Source organism: Schistocerca cancellata, chromosome 2, assembly GCF_023864275.1.
Source record: "Schistocerca cancellata isolate TAMUIC-IGC-003103 chromosome 2, iqSchCanc2.1, whole genome shotgun sequence".
NCBI lineage: Eukaryota > Metazoa > Arthropoda > Insecta > Orthoptera > Acrididae > Schistocerca > Schistocerca cancellata.
The window spans coordinates 261,387,078-261,403,714 of record NC_064627.1 but is presented as its reverse complement, the minus strand read 5'-3'; positions in this window follow the sequence as shown (position 1 = coordinate 261,403,714).

Here is a 16,637-nt window from a genome sequence, read left to right as displayed (position 1 = left end):
AACTGCTGGTAAGGGACCTGGTCAGAAGCACGGTGCACTGTATCCAAAATCGAAAACCAAAGGCATTCAAAGCATCCAGACAGAACAAATTTGTGTTACTAGCATCACCCTCTACCAAAAAGTCAAGGAATGAACCACAGGTTTTTACACAATGAGAGCACTAAACTGCCACAAAATTAAATTATGCTGCTTTTTGTAACTCACCAAAACCGATGCCGGAGGTCCCACATCCACATAAATTTGTGAGTTCAGTAAAGTCGTAGCTGCAAGTCATATGGCCAACTGCAGGCAGCCTCTAGTGGCCAGCCCATGCAGTTGCTGTTGGCAGAATATTTAAGTGTAACGTGCTTGTAAAATGAGCACTTTGTCCACTACTCACACTTCGATGCACATTTTGTTATGATTCATACGCATTGCAGACACACAATTAATATCCACGTCCATGTCCACAGCATGGTGCTGGGAGCAACACACAGAAGCTCCAACAGTTGTTGTAAGACACCCAGTGTTTATGGTACAAAGCCCTATCATGTTGCATGAAACAAAGCAATCAAAGTGGAACAGAGCACTGCCATTCCTGTGGTGGTTGTTTGGCACATAGCTGTCCATTGTGGCGAGGAGGCTATGTTTGTATGACTGTCATGTTGTCCTTGTCCCAAGAACTGAGGTGGTGTCACATAAACCTCAATCTGATCACCAGCAGCATGAGATAACTTAAGGTATTGAGCAATATTTAACACTCCCAGCAAAGAGGATTCTCACACTTTAGTGCAAATTGAATCACCTACTTGTCAGGAGCCAACTGAATGATGGCATCATGGAAAATAGAATCAGCATAGGAATAATGATAAGCATTGGTAACAAACTGACATTTGCGACTGAGGCTCTGGAGTTCAGTTGGCCATGTCCAGTAGGACTGGTGGGCTGTTTATGACAACGATGTAACTCTACATGCACTGAAGTGACAAGCATTTGTTAGTGTGATAATTTCACAACAATTTACACGTTTTGTTGAACGAAAGTGATGCAGGTTCCTGAAGCAGGGATAACTGGCACAGCAAGAGGGGGATTCCAGAAGAAATTTTAGGCATGGCAGCTTTAATTTTGGTGGGCATGGCACTCTGCGGGCGCCACTAACTACTTGGGTTGCCCATATTGATCCTGATTGTATGTCTGGAGATAGGGTCTTTGGTCAAGGTGGGTGTTGTTGGTTTGAGGGTTCTGGTACTGACAGTTAGCTGGAGGGCACGTGGGTGGCAAGTTGTGGCTCTAGCGGCCTTCTACTGTCCGGTACGGGTCTCAAGAAGTCACAAGTGGTTAAATCAGTCAGAAGCAAGCCTTACCGGCTTGCTTAAGAATTCATAGCAGTGAGCTGTGGGAAGAGTAGTGGACATGGCATGCAACCTGGTCGGTAAGTTCCTGGCCTACTCTGCAAGCTTCAATTTTATGGCACCTCAAAGACTGCCTGTATGGATGGAAGGCAATAACACTCCAACTTGGAATCCTGTAAGTCACAGGTCCATCACACCTGAGCAGAGTTAAGTGTTATTTTTTTATTTTTTGGGTACTTGTTATCATAAGGCCATGTCTGTATTAATCTGGTATTGGACCTGTTATATTAACGTGCCTCCGAGTGGTTGCATGTATTATCATTGGTCAGTGCAACTGATGGTAATTTGTTCTTCCAGGCTATACTCCATGCAAGTGTATGAGTATTCTACATTATAAATTGACTTAATGACATTAAATTTTTAACATAGTCTGTGTCGGAGGCAAGGCACCCTTGTAGATGAGTTTGCCGTAGTCACTGCATTAGCAAGCTCTGATATTTCGCCTTGTAATTTACAAGTAATTTTAAGGAATGTTAAGCTTTTAATTTGCACATGTAGTTGCTTCCACTATATATTAATATGCCCTACATCTTAGGCATTCTTGTCTGTAGCCTTATTTGCTGCCCTCTTCTGATGAGTGTTGTCAGGATAGTTTTGGCAGCAGGCATTGCATTCGTGTTTGCTGGGCCAAGAGCAGAGGCATTTTTTCTTTCTGTTGTGACAGCACTTCCGTTGTCACATGATGTCTGGGTTAGCTGGCAATCTTTTGCCTCTACCACCTGCATCGTGTTGGCTCAAGTTAAGTAAAGTTGATCATCTGATACATGCCATGGTGGAGTGTTGCCAATTAACTCGAAACTATTAATCTATCCTATTTGGTGAATTCATTAAGCGCAAAAGGTTTAAGGCATTTTCTGCAAGCCCAGATTTCCTCCTCACTATACCTGCTCTTTAACTACTCATTTAAACCTTGCACCCTTATTGCTACTTGTGGAGTGTTTTAAGTTTTAAGGCCTTTTTACTTATGAATATGATCTATTGAGCCTCCCTTTTATCCACAGTCATTATCTAATTCCACTCATTGTAAAATTTGCCTCTTTGTTTTATGTTGGCTGAAATAGCCACCTGTTGTATTTCCCAGCTTACCTTGTATTTTGGGTAATTGTATATTTATTTAAGGGGTCATTGTCAATGTTTCTGCTGGAGTGTACCTGTTGGGAGTCACATTTAAATTGCATGTGCTCCCAGCTTATCTTGAATTTTGGCCAGTTGTATATTTATTTATGCAGCATTCTCAATGTTTTTGCTGGCGTTTATCGGCTGGGAGTCAAATTTAAATTGTATGTCTTCCCAGCTTTGCTTGTATTTTGGAGGATCAAGTAGTTTATAGCTTAAGGGATTTTATTAAGGCTTATACGCTGTTAAGAGCTTTCCAACAGCCACAATCAGTGAGATCACTTGTTATCCTATCTGCATTTTGGACGGGTGTAATCCAGTTGTTTAATGTGTTATCCATGCTTGGGAATTGTTAGTACAGGTAGTTGCAGTCACTTGTAATCCATTTTACCGATAAAATTCAATTTGTTGAATCTGTTTGCAGCCATGGCTAGTTGGTGTGACTTCTTACTTGTATTTGGCAACTTTGTACTTCTGGTTACAAACCCTGTTCTTAATGGTATAAATTGTTAAAGTTTGTTATTAATGAATTGAACCTGTTCAAGTTCTGTAAATTATTGAGAGCATTGCTATCCTTTTAACAAGTTTTTTTATTGCAATTATAATAGTGTTGTTAAGCAATAAACTGTATTCAATGAAACAACAAATGATGAAATGTGAGTGTCCACCTTCCATGTATTTTTTCTTCAGATTATCCCAACCCTTGTTGTGAGGTATCAGAATCCAAGAAAGGAACAAAGCCTTACACAGGTTTGCATCAATCATGATACCAGCTGTAAGTGTCTGCAGCTGCTCAAGGAAGCATTGGAGCACTGGTTGCATGAACAGAAGAACCGAAGGAACAACCAAAGAGACTGAGCACATGGAAGTGAACATCACATTCAGCACCAATTGTATCATACTCTAAGACACAAAACGGCAGCATGGCCAAAGTGAACTAAAGCATCCTGATTTCAGCACTCTTTTTTGTTTCTTGAATATTAGAGTTTCCTCACACTGTCAATGCATACTACACATATGTTTCAAAGAGTCCATGGTATGCTGTGCACAGAAGCTGTTTGCATGTGTACTGCAATAGCTGCTTCATTATGAATACAATGGAGGAGTTTCTTACAGGCAGAATGAATATGTCACTTCTATTTTAGCTTGTTACCCACAGCAGTACCTAAGAATCTAGGGGATGCCACTTCTTCCAGCCTTGTTTCATCCACCCCTAAACCCATGTGCACTGCCTTCTCTTTGTTTCTGAACACTGCATACATATCTTTTATAGGTTCATAACCAGTCCATTTTCCAAGAACTGTTGAGCCACTGTTCAGTATTGTCATGTCATCTAGGAACAATATTATCTTCTCTTTCTCTTCAACAGCTATATCATTAATGAACAGATTAAATAGCAGTGGCCCCATTACCAATCCCTGTGGCACTCCATATTTGATGTCTTTGATTTCTGGCTGCTACGTTTTCCATATGGATGCATATTGTTTCCTGCTGCATAAGTATGAGTCTCTCCACTCCCCTGCTTGCCCTCGAATGCCATAGTTTTCCAATTCTCATATCACAATTTCATGGTCAGTAGTGTCGAAAGCTTTGGAGAGATCTAGAAATGTTGCAGGTGCAACTTTTTTTTCATGTAAGGACTGTGTAACATATTCTGTCGGACTGGCAATTGCTGATTCTGCATATTTACCATTTCTAAAACCATGCTGTGATGGTGCAAGAATGATAATCAACTAATCTATTATAAATACACATTTCCAGGATTTTTTAGAAGCCTGAAATCAGTGAAAGTGGTCTTTAGTTGTTGGGGTCATCCTGATCCCCTTTCTTGTACACGAGCACCACCTTGCTTATCTTCAATTTTTCTGGGAAAAATCCATGTTTGAAATAGCTGTTTGCTATGTCCTACAATGATGGGACTATTTGCTCACTTACCAGCTCTATTATGTGATTGATATTTCATAATTCTGAATCTTGGACTTCAGTTTCTGAACAGTTTTCCTCAGTTTGTCTTCTGTGACTGGTTTATGAACAGGATTCTGCTTGATTCTTTTGAGACCTTAGTAACCTTCTTTTTTTAACCATTTCTTTCTGATTTTTTAAGTTCTCTACCACATTTATATAGTTATCATTGAGTATTTTAGCTATTTTTGTACCATCTATTGTCTATTTTCATTGACCTGATCTTTGTTTAATCCACGTTTCTCACCGTGAATTGCATTCCAAGCCCCACCTTTTTTTCAAAAAAGGTTCATTGTGGTGTTGTTAATTGCTCTTGTATTTGCCTTCTTTTATCATATTTCTATACTTATTTTTGTTATATTTTATAGTTTTCAGCTTTGCTGATCTATCTCAGAGCCTGCAGCTTTCTATGCTGTTCTATATTTTCACTGGTAATCCATTTTCTATGCAGTTCTATCATTTCACTGGTAATCCACTATGTTTGGTCCTGCAGCTTTTCTTCTCTCTTTACTTTGGGGAACACTACATCAAAATGGTATTCAATTGTTATAATAAATGAGTCATATTTTTCACCTACTTTCCACACCTGTAAGGTTTCTTTCCAGGTTTCTCTACTTAATATTGTTCTAAAGATGTTAATATCTTGATCACTGATGTTCCTGATTTCTCTCATTGTTTGTTTTGATTCTGATACTGTGTCATTACCTCAGCAGAAACAGGGGAAGCATTTAAGAGTGGAAAGGGTGGAGAGGAGACATTCAAACCCACCCGGTTCTGAGAAAAAAATTATAATGAACCACTTTGGGAATGGAGAGAGTTTCACGCAAAAGGCTGACTTGTTTTACTTAAAAAAAAGAGACACAGATTACCATTCTGAGATGAATGCCAGAAACTATGAAGATGGTTTAGGAATGTTCTCAAAAAATTGCCAACAAATCTGCAATTGTTATAGATTAACTCATCATCACAATGCGATAAATCCAGTATCATGAAATCCACTAAAAAAATGGACAAAAGATTCTATTATTGAATGGATGGAAAGCAATAATGTAGAGCTTCCATCTAATGTCACACCATATGAAAAATTTACTAATGCTGGCCTACTGGAACACATGTGACCACACTTTAGGTCACAGGAATACCAAGTGAAAAGTGTAGTGTGTTCGGTTGAGACGGAAATTGAACTTCAAGGTTGCCTGTGGTCCCCTGTGAATTCAACATCATTGAACTTATTTGGGCCTTTGTCAAGAACAAAGTAGCAAACAAGAAAAAAATTTTTGAGATAAATGATAAATGACAGTTGTGTCACTCCTTTCCTGAAAGTGTTCTCCAAAGTGTCTGGAGGAATTCAGCGCATCAGGTGCAAAAACTTGAAATCAGAGGTGCACAAACAGCCCACTGTATTGGCATAACAGTAGAACTGTTGCTGATACAAAATCAAGGAACATGCACATTATGTCAGAAATCAGTAATTCCAACAACAAACTTACAGCTATGTGGAATGTAGTAAAAAAAGAATTAGTTCTTTTTTGGGAATTACACTAGTATTGCAATGAAACCAAACATGCATGCAGTAACATAAGAAATGGTAAACAATTTTCTTAAAAATACACTCCTGGAAATTGAAATAAGAACACCATGAATTCATTGTCCCAGGAAGGGGAAACTTTATTGACACATTCCTAGGGTCAGATACATCACATGATCACACTGACAGAACCACAGGCACATAGACACAGGCAACAGAGCATGCACAATGTCGGCACTAGTACAGTGTATATCCACCTTTCACAGCAATGCAGGCTGCTATTCTCCCATGGAGACGATCGTAGAGATGCTGGATGTAGTCCTGTGGAACGGCTTGCCATGCCATTTCGACCTGGCGCCTCAGTTGGACCAGCGTTCGTGCTGGACGTGCAGACCGCGTGAGACGACGCTTCATCCAGTCCCAAACATGCTCAATGGGGGACAGATCCGGAGATCTTGCTGGGCAGGGTAGTTGACTTACACCTTCTAGAGCACGTTGGGTGGCACGGGATACATGCGGACGTGCATTGTCCTGTTGGAACAGCAAGTTCCCTTGCCGGTCTAGGAATGGTAGAACGATGGGTTCGATGACGGTTTGGATGTACCGTGCACTATTCAGTGTCCCCTCGACGATCACCAGTGGTGTACGGCCAGTGTAGGAGATCGCTCCCCACACCATGATGCCGGGTGTTGGCCCTGTGTGCCTCGGTCATATGCAGTCCTAATTGTGGCACTCACCTGCACAGCGCCAAACACGCATACGACCATCATTGGCACCAAGGCAGAAGCGACTCTCATCGCTGAAGACGACACGTCTCCATTCGTCCCTCCATTCACGCCTGTCGCGACACCACTGGAGGCGGGCTGCACGATGTTGGGGCGTGAGCGGAAGACGGCCTAACGGTGTGCGGGACCGTAGCCCAGCTTCATGGAGATGGTTGCGAATGGTCCTCGCCGATACCCCAGGAGCAATAGTGTCCCTAATTTGCTGGGAAGTGGCGGTGCGGTCCCCTACGGCACTGCGTAGGATCCTACGGTCTTGGCGTGCATCCGTGCGTCGCTGCGGTCCGGTCCCAGGTCGACGGGCACGTGCACCTTCCGCCGACCACTAGCGACAACATCGATGTACTGTGGAGACCTCACGCCCCACGTGTTGAGCAATTCGGCGGTACGTCCACCCGGCCTCCCGCATGCCCACTATACGCCCTCGCTCAAAGTCCGTCAACTGCACATATGGTTCACGTCCACGCTGTCACGGCATGCTACCAGTGTTAAAGACTGCGATGGAGCTCCGTATGCCACGGCATACTGGCTGACACTGACGGCGGGCGTGCACAAATGCTGCGCAGCTAGTGCCATTCGACGGCCAACACCGCGGTTCCTGGTGTGTCCGCTGTGCCGTGCGTGTGATCATTGCTTGTACAGCCCTCTCGCAGTGTCCGGAGCAAGTATGGTGGGTCTGACACACTGGTGTCAATGTGTTCTTTTTTCCATTTCCAGGAGTGTATTATGGAGTGATTTCCTGCAAATGGTCTAACTTTCAGTTTCAAAAAAATACAACATATTTAGTTCTGCATACCTAGAGACACTCAGTCAGTGACAAGTGTAACTTATGGTGATGAAATAATGATTAGTCTAGCAACTTCAAAAATTTTAGGTGTCCATACTGATGGGCATTTAAACTGAAAAAAAAAAAAAACGTTTTGGAACACCTACAACAAATTAGTCCAGCCAAATTTCTACTTTGAATCATTTCAAATCTTGGAGACAGACAAGCCAGTAAGTTGGCATATTTTCATTCAGTAATGCCATATGGAATAATGTTCTGGGGTAACTTAAATTTAAGAAAGTAAGTGTTCATAGCTCAAAAACACACTGTAAAAATAATATGTGATGTTCACCCACAATCATCTTGTAGACAATTGTTCAAGGACTGCTTCACAGTATATTTACCCCCTCATGAAGCCTTTTTTGTAAATAATCCATTGCGGTTCAAAAGAAACAATGAAGTATGTAAGTGATTAAAGTATATTTTATTTCATTCGTCATTCTTTGCTGCAGAACTTATTTGAGCTAACTGATTTTTCATTTACTGTTAAAATGTACAGTGGTGTATTGGAATTCTAGCTGCCAATCTTCACTGGTGAATAAACACTTATTGCACTTTACAACAGTGGCAGTGTGCTGATATGTCAACTATGTTCCACCACTGTCTCACATGGATTGCAGCTACTAACTCAACTGCTTTACAAACTCTTAATTGAAAAATATGGGGAGTGTTTATTAGAAACAGCATACAAGGTAATCAATTAAGGTTCAAGATTTACAACTATGCTTTCTCTACCACAATAGCTACAATGTTAAGCTCAATCACAGCATCTAGTGTTTCACATTATAGCAATGAAAAGTCCAATCAGAAAATAGCTAAAATCCATCTGCAAACAGAAAAACATTCTATCTTTATACTATGCAAGTGAAATTTTTCCCCCAATTATGTTCTGCATGCTTTCTATTACCATGTATACTGCCCCTTTCTTCCAACTAAAATGTAATATTCATACACCAAATAAAAGTAGACATTTCCACAATTCCAGCAAGGTATAACACATCGATGTTCATATCATGTGACGTAACCATAATATCAGCTCAAAGTCAGGGGTCAATCATTATGAAATCAATATTACACATACATACTTTATTTCATTTTTATATATAATTGGCTCTTAATTCTAAATGCGGGGAAAAACTAACAAGTAAACAAACTCAATAATATTAATACATTGACAAAAAGAAAAAAATAATATAACAACAGAAAGAAGATTTTGGGTGTTAGCAACAACGGCAGTTGAAAGCTTATTTGGTTTACAGTGATTACATAAATAGTTATAAGCTTTATGCGTTGTTGTTGTTGTTGTTGTGGTCTTCAGTCCAGACACTGGTTTGATGCTGCTCACCATGCTACTCTATCCTGTGCAAGCTTCTTCATCTCCAACTATCCTACTGCAACCTACATCCTTCTGAATCTGCTTAGTGTATTCATCTTTTGGTCTCCCTATACAACTTTTACCTTCCACACTGCCCTCCAGTACTAAATTATTCATCCCTTGATGCCTCAGAACATGTCCTACCACCCGATCCTTTCTAGTCAAGTTGTGCCACAAATTTCTCTTCTCCCCAATTCTGTTCAGTACCTCCTCATTAGTAACGTGATCCACCCATCTAATCTTCAGGATTCTTCTGTAGCACCACATTTAGAAAGCCTCTATTCTCTTCTTGTCTACACTGTTTATCATTCATGTCTCACTTCCATACACTCCATACAAATACTTTCAGAAAAGGCTTCCTGACACTTAAATCTATATTCAATGTTAACAAATTTCTCTTCTTCAGAAAAGCTTTCCTTGCCATTGCTAGTCTACATTTTATAACCCCTCTACTTCGACCATCATCAGTTATTTTGCTCCCCAAATATCAGATCTCATCTACTACTTTAAGTGTCTCATTTCCTAATCTAATTCCCTCAGCACCACCTGATTTAATTCGACTACATTCCATTATCCTAATTTTACCTTTGTTGATATTCATCTTATATCCTCCTTTCAAGACACTGTCCATTACATTAAGCTGCTCTTCCAGGTCCTTTGCAATGCCATCAGCAAACCTCAAAGTTTGTATTTCTTCTACGTGGATTTTAATCCCTACCCCAAATTTTTCTTTTGTTTCCTTTACTGCTTGCTCAGTATATAGATTGAATAATGTCGGGGATAGGCTACAACTCTGTCTCACACCCTTCCCTACCACTGCTTCCCTTTCATGTCCCTCGACTCTTATTACTGCCATCTGTTTTCTGTACAAATGGTAAATAGCTTTTTGCTCCCTGTATTTGACTCATGCCACCTTCAGAATTTGAAAGAGAGTATTCCAGTCATCACTGTCAAAAACTTTCTCTAAGTCTACAAATGCTAAAAACGTAAGTTTGCCTTTCCTTAATCTATCTTCGAAGATAAGTCATAGGGTCAGTATTGCTCATGTGTACCAACATTTGTATGGAATCAAAACTGATCTTCCCCAATGTCGGCTTCTGCCAGTTTTTCCATTCGTCTGTAAAGAATTTGTGTTAGTATTTTGCAGCCGTGACTTATTAAACTGATAGTTTGGTAATTTTCACACCTGTCAACACCTGCTCTCTTTGGGATTGGAATTATAATATTCTTCTTGAAGTCTGAGGGAATTTCACCTGCCTCATACGTCTTGCTCACCAGATGGTAGAGTCTTCTCATGGCTGGCTCTCCCAAGGCTATCAGTAGTTCTCATGGAATGTTGTCTACTCCAGGGACCTTGTTTCGACTTAGATCTTTCAGTGCTCTGTCAAAGTTGTTCTGCAGTAACATACCTCCCATTTCATCTTCATCTACGTCCTCTTCCATTTCCATAACATTGCCCTCAAGTACACCGCCCTTGTATAGGCCCTCTATATACTCCTTCCATCTTTCTGCCTTCCCTTCTTTGCTTAGAACTGGTTTTCTATCTGAGTCTTAATATTCATACAGGTGGTTCTCTTTTCTCCAAAGGTCTCTCTAATTTTCCTGTAGGCAGTATCTAGTGATACATGACTCTACATCCTTACATTTGTCCTCTAGCCATCCCTGCTTGCCATTTTGCACATCCTGTTGATCTCATTTTTGAGATGTTTGTATTCCTGTTTGTCTGCTTCATTTAATGTATTTTTATATTTTCTCCTTTCATCAATCAAATTCAATACCTCTTCTGTTACCCACAGATTTCTACTAGCTCTCATCTTTTTACCTACTTGATCCTCTGCTGCCTTCACTGTTTCATCTCTCGAAGCTACTCATTCTTCTTCTACTGTATTTTTTTCCCCCCGTTCTTGTCAACTGTTCCCTAATATTATCTCTGAAATTCTCTATGACCTCTTGTTCTTTCAGTTTATCCAGGTCCCATTCCTTAAGTTCCCACCTTTTTGCAGTTTATTCAGTTTTAATCTACAGTTCACAACCAATAGATTGTGGTCAGAGTCTATATCTGCTCCTGGAAATGTCTTACAATTTAAAACCTGGTTCCTAAATCTCTGTCTTACCATTATATAATCTATCTGAAACCTTCCAGTAGCTCTAGGCCTCTTCCACGTATACAACCTTCGTTCATGATTCTTAAACCAAGTGTTAGGCATGATTAAGCTACACTCTTCCTTTTCCTACTATCGAATTTTAGTCCCCCATGAATACTAAATTTTCGTCTCCCTTCACTGTCTGAATAATTTCTTTTATCTCATCATACATTTCTTCAATCTCTTCATCACCTGTGGAGCTAGTTGGCATATAAACTTGTACTACTGTGGTAGGCATGGGCCTTGTGCCTATCTTTGCTACAATAATGTGTTCACAATGCTGTTTGTAGTAGTTTACCCACATTCCTATTTTCCTATTCATTATTGAACCTACTCCTGCATTATCCTTATTTGATTTTGTATTTATAACCCTATATTTACCTGACCAGAAGTCTCGTTCCTCCTGCCACCGAACTTCACTAATTATCAATATATCTAACTAACCTATCCATTTCCCTTCTTAAATTTTCTAACCTACCAGCCCTATTAAGGGATCTGACATTCCATGCTCCGATCTGTAGAATGCCAGTTTTGTTTCTCCTGATAATGATATCCTCATGAGTAGTACCCGCCTGGAGATCCGAATGGGGCACTATTTTACCTTTGGAATATTTTACCCAAGAGGACGCCATCATCGTTTAACCATACGTGAAAGCTGTATGTCCTCAGAAAAAATTATGGCTGTAGTTTCCCCTTGTTTTCAGCCATTCGCAGTACCAGCACAGGAAGGCCGTTTTGGTTAATGTCACAAGGCCAGATTATTCAATCATCCAGACTGTTGCCCCTGCAACTACTGAAAAGGCTGCTGCCCCTCTTCAACAGATACCCCTCCATTGTGGTTGCACCTATGGTACTGCTATCTGTATGGCTGAGGCACACAAGCCTCCCCACCAACAACAAGGTCCATGGTTCTCAGTCTGTGTATTGTGGTCTAACATTTGTGGGTATTACAAGGATAACTCTTAGTTTCACAAAAATATCAAAATAAATGTTCTAAACAAAAACATGGATTAGTCATTCTTACAGAAGGATCAAAAGAAGAGTTTAAATCCAGTGGTTTTGCTACTAACTGTTTTTGCTTCATGTTACAAGTAACACAATGTGCTAATTGTCACAGGACAGCCATGTTTCTGCAGGTTTTATGTCTTGTGGCATGGTGCAGCTTGGTTGTTGGCTGTTGTCTTTATGTCTGTGGTTTGTCAGTCATTTTCTTCGATGTACCTTTTCATCAGATGAGGTGGAATATTTTTGTTTTGGGTCAGCTGAGTCAGTTCTCCTGCTGTGGCTATGAATGCAGCAGCAGTTAGGGAAATGACTGTATGGGGTGGGGATATATGTATTTAAGTTTGTGTTTGGGTGTACATCTCGATCTGGCTTTTCATATCGGGTCTGTTCTTGAGAATGTGTCATTCGTATCAGGCACGAATATTCTCTAGTCTCATAATTACACAGTCCGGTGATGTCAGCAGTGGTGTGCTTCTCGTTCGCAACAGATGTTGTACGACACTCCTCTGAAGCGAATAATCACTAATTTTCGCCTAGTGATTGACACCACCCCTTATTCCATCACTGGTCCGATGAATGTTTTGCTTGTGTGTGATAACTGTTTTGTTTGGTGCACTGATGCTGCATCTGTGAAAGTGTCCTTGAAGTAGTCTTAGAAGTAGTTGCCTTTTCCTGGCTTTGTCGATGGTTTGAATGTTGTGCGTTTTCCTGATGAGATACCTGTTGCGATGTATTCCTATGCATTTTTTCATGCTTATTTTCCTACGTTCGATATACCACAGCTGGAGTTGTGTGTGCCTTTCATTGGTACCTTTCAAGCTTGGCATTTTTCTGTGTCTGTGTCTTGTGTGGTTTCATTTTAATTCTCCAGTAGCTCCTACAGCTGTTGAATGCAGTCACGTAGTGGCTGGATTGTTTTGTATAGAATTTGTGGAGGTGACCGAATACCTATAGGTGTGTCATCTGCATACATTGCTACATTTTCATTGGTTTGTTCTGTCTCAGGGACATCAGTCAGGTATAATGTGTATAGCATTTGCCTGAGCAGTGAAGTCAGAAGAGGTGGTGGTGTTTACATGTACTCTACATCATCTGTCCCTGGTGTCGTTTACTTGCCCCCTGCATTGTCTATCCTTAAGCAGCAAGCTTGATAGTCTGTTTTTGTCAGTATGCCTATGTCCATCAGTTTGTATAAGAGTCCTCCATGCCAGGTTTTATCGAATACCCTCTCTACATCCATGGTCAGAGTGCAGATTCCTACGTTTATGGTTTTGGGGACGTCTGATGTATGTCATACAGTGAGTATATAGTCGAACTGTTTTTCCCGAACCATGGGAGAATGTTGATTTTTGTTAATCTATCTGTGGCTATTCACCCAAAGGTCTTTCTGATTAGGTCTAGGAGGGAGATGGGTGTGCAGGATTTAGGATCAGTGAGGGCTTTGGCATCATGATTGTCTTTGTCTGTTTCCATGTGGCTGATACGATTTCTTTCATCAGATAGTAATTAAAGATTGTGAGGAATATAGTAATGAGTGCATTTTGTGGGGTTATTCTTAGTGGAGTCTAGTGATGCCATTTCCCACAAGTTGTGGTGCTGAATTGCATCCTGTGGTAATGGCATCCAGCACTTCATCTGGATTGATGTCATTGCTACGTATATCTGTTTCCGTTGTGACTGTTGGGATATTTAATATCGCAGGGAGTTGTCTGGCAGGGTGGTAAAAAGCATCATCAAACGTTGGTCTTGGAAAAGGAATGGACAACTTCAAGCACATTACAGAGAACTTCGGCTTTTTGTTGGACATCTACGGCTGGATAGTTATTTATTGTCCAGCACAAGTCGAATTTGGTTGTTTGGCCAGTCGGTTTCTGGATTTTTTTCAAAAAATTTCAACCTTTTTGGCAGTCCAGACTTCGGCTGCGTAATCCCCATCTTTGCCTGTTGGCTGAAATGATTCTTTTAAGCCGAGCGTTCAGCCTGTTCCACACTGGTTTGAGGTCTGCATTGTTTGTTGTTTTGATCTCTGTAGATCTCTCATTTAAACTGGATCAGTCCTGGGATATTGTTGGACGGTAATTTTTAATTGTTTTTGTGGGAATTGACACAGCCGTGGCTGTCGGTAGTGTGTCTTGTAGTCTGTCATTTATTGTCTCTAGGTCTTAGTACACTGTAAAAGTTATGGGAAACTGAAACTGCGTTTTTATTGCACCTTCACAGATGTTACAGTCAGACATTCCATAATGTATTCTGGCATGTTCTGTCAATCAAGAGGCTGGTCCTGCTGTTACCAATGTTGAGAATAGTACTGGTAAGTGGTCACTTGTGATGCTACCACCCAGTGGATGTACTAGTCACGGAGCGAGTGATCCTGGTGACCATCGAAGCCTTGGTGAAGAAAGATTTAGTCGGCAGGTATATTCAATTGCAAGGAAGTCATGCAGTTGTCATCCACTGTCGCTGGATGATCATATCGTCTAGTAGACTACGTCTGGTGTAGAAGTAGCCCATTATGATAAACTTTAATGTAAGAAGTAGGATGGCATGCCTGACAGTGCAGTAACATAGATACAGGCTGTGGGTAGTCTTCGTCTTCTGGGATGTTCAGTATTAGGTAATCTCGTTTTGAAATTGCTGGGGAAGGGGGTCTCTCACTGGCCTTTCAACCGCTAGGGACGAGTTTAGGCGCGCTGAGTCACAGCTACCTGTGCACGATGGACGTGTAAACACGCAGAGCTGTCTTTCTACCCTGCTCTTCCAGTAACTGCTCAGTGGTCTGACTGTATACTTCGAGAGTGTGTTTATGTTTTTTGCTGTGTTCTCTCTTTGGAGAATTCGACTTCACTTCCTGTGTTTTCATCAGTTTTCTTGTTTTCTACAGGAGAAATGTCACATCGCTATTTTTGCCCAGATAGCAGTGATGAGCCTTCAACAGAATCTCGAAGCTGTAGTCCTCAGCCCTTTATATCAGAGGGCAGAGCAAGAATTACAGCCAGCCGTTCCTCAGAATCTGACGAATCAGAAAGTGACAGTGAAATGGTTCAGAAGAGAGCGCGCTTAGGTGACATGTTTGACTGGAAAGAAACCGATTTTCAGCTGTTAAGCCATTACTTTGATGACTCGAGTTCAGGACACAAATGTCAACTAAATACTGACCCAAGTATTCTTTCATTTTTTGTGATATTTATGTCTGAAGAACTGTTGCAATTTATTGCAGACGAAACAAATCGTTTTTACGTTTACACCAGAATCTGTGAATTCTCGACTGTCAAAGAGGAAAGGCACTGGATTTGAGGAAATGTATTGTTTTGTTGCTATTTGCCTTCTAATGGTGCAAGGTAAGAAGTTAAGTGATTATTGGTCCGGAGATACACTTTTGAACACACCAGTTTTCAGCAAAATTAAGTTCGGAGACCATTTTTGTCTACATCTGAGAATGTTACACTTCAGTGATAAATGTGCAAGTACCGGAGGTGACAGTCTATTTAAAATTAGGATAATGGTTGACAAGATTTGTAAGATGTTTCGTAATTCATTTTGCCCACACCACAAGCTTTGTATAGATGAAAGTGTCTTGCTGTTCAAAGGACGATTATCTTTTAAGCAATTTATTACAACCAAGTGAAGTAGATTGGGAATAAAGACATTAGTACAGTGTGACAGTCAGAGCGGGTATATTTTGGATTTTATTGTATATACAGGTGCAACAACAGAAATTGGGTTCCACAATTTAGGAAAAAGTGGCGATGCAGTGGCAACTCTTATGGGACCGTATTTGGAACAGGATCATATTCTACATGTCAATAATTGGTACTCCAGCCTGGAGCTGTTCCTTTGGCTTCACAACCACAGAACAGCCATATTTGGCACTGCTCATAAGAATAAGCACAACATGCCAAAACTGCAGAAGAAATTAAAACAAGGAGAGACTGAGTTTAAGCCCACTGACAAGATCCTTGCTATCAAGTGGTGCGATAAGAGACAGGTGTGCATGTTGACCACAAGTCACACAAAACAAATGGTTGAAACAGAGAATACTGACAGAAATACTGGCAAAAAAATAAAGAAACTGCAATGTATTGTAGATTACAATTCGAGTACAGGTGCAATTGACCGTTGTGACATGTTACTGAGCTCAGTGGGAGCAGTGAGTAAGACTGCGAAATGGTACAATTCTGGATTTGTGCATTCTAAATGCTCATGCTCTCCACCGGTCAATAACAGGGTGAAAAATGGCACTCGCAGAGTTTTTTACCTTTCTCTTGTAAGGGAGATTGTAGAAAAATATGCTACAGAACGAAAGAAAGCTGGCAGGGGAAGGCGCTATGATGATGAAAATCCTCTGCGATTCACAGGGGACATTTTCCAGCTGTTGTTCTGAGTGAACATTTGCAGAAAAGTACGCTAATGTGCAGATGCAAAGTTTGCATCAAACAAAGTGCACCGGGAAACTAGATACCAATTCAAAACTTGCAACGTTCCATTATGTTTGAGACTTATCATACAAA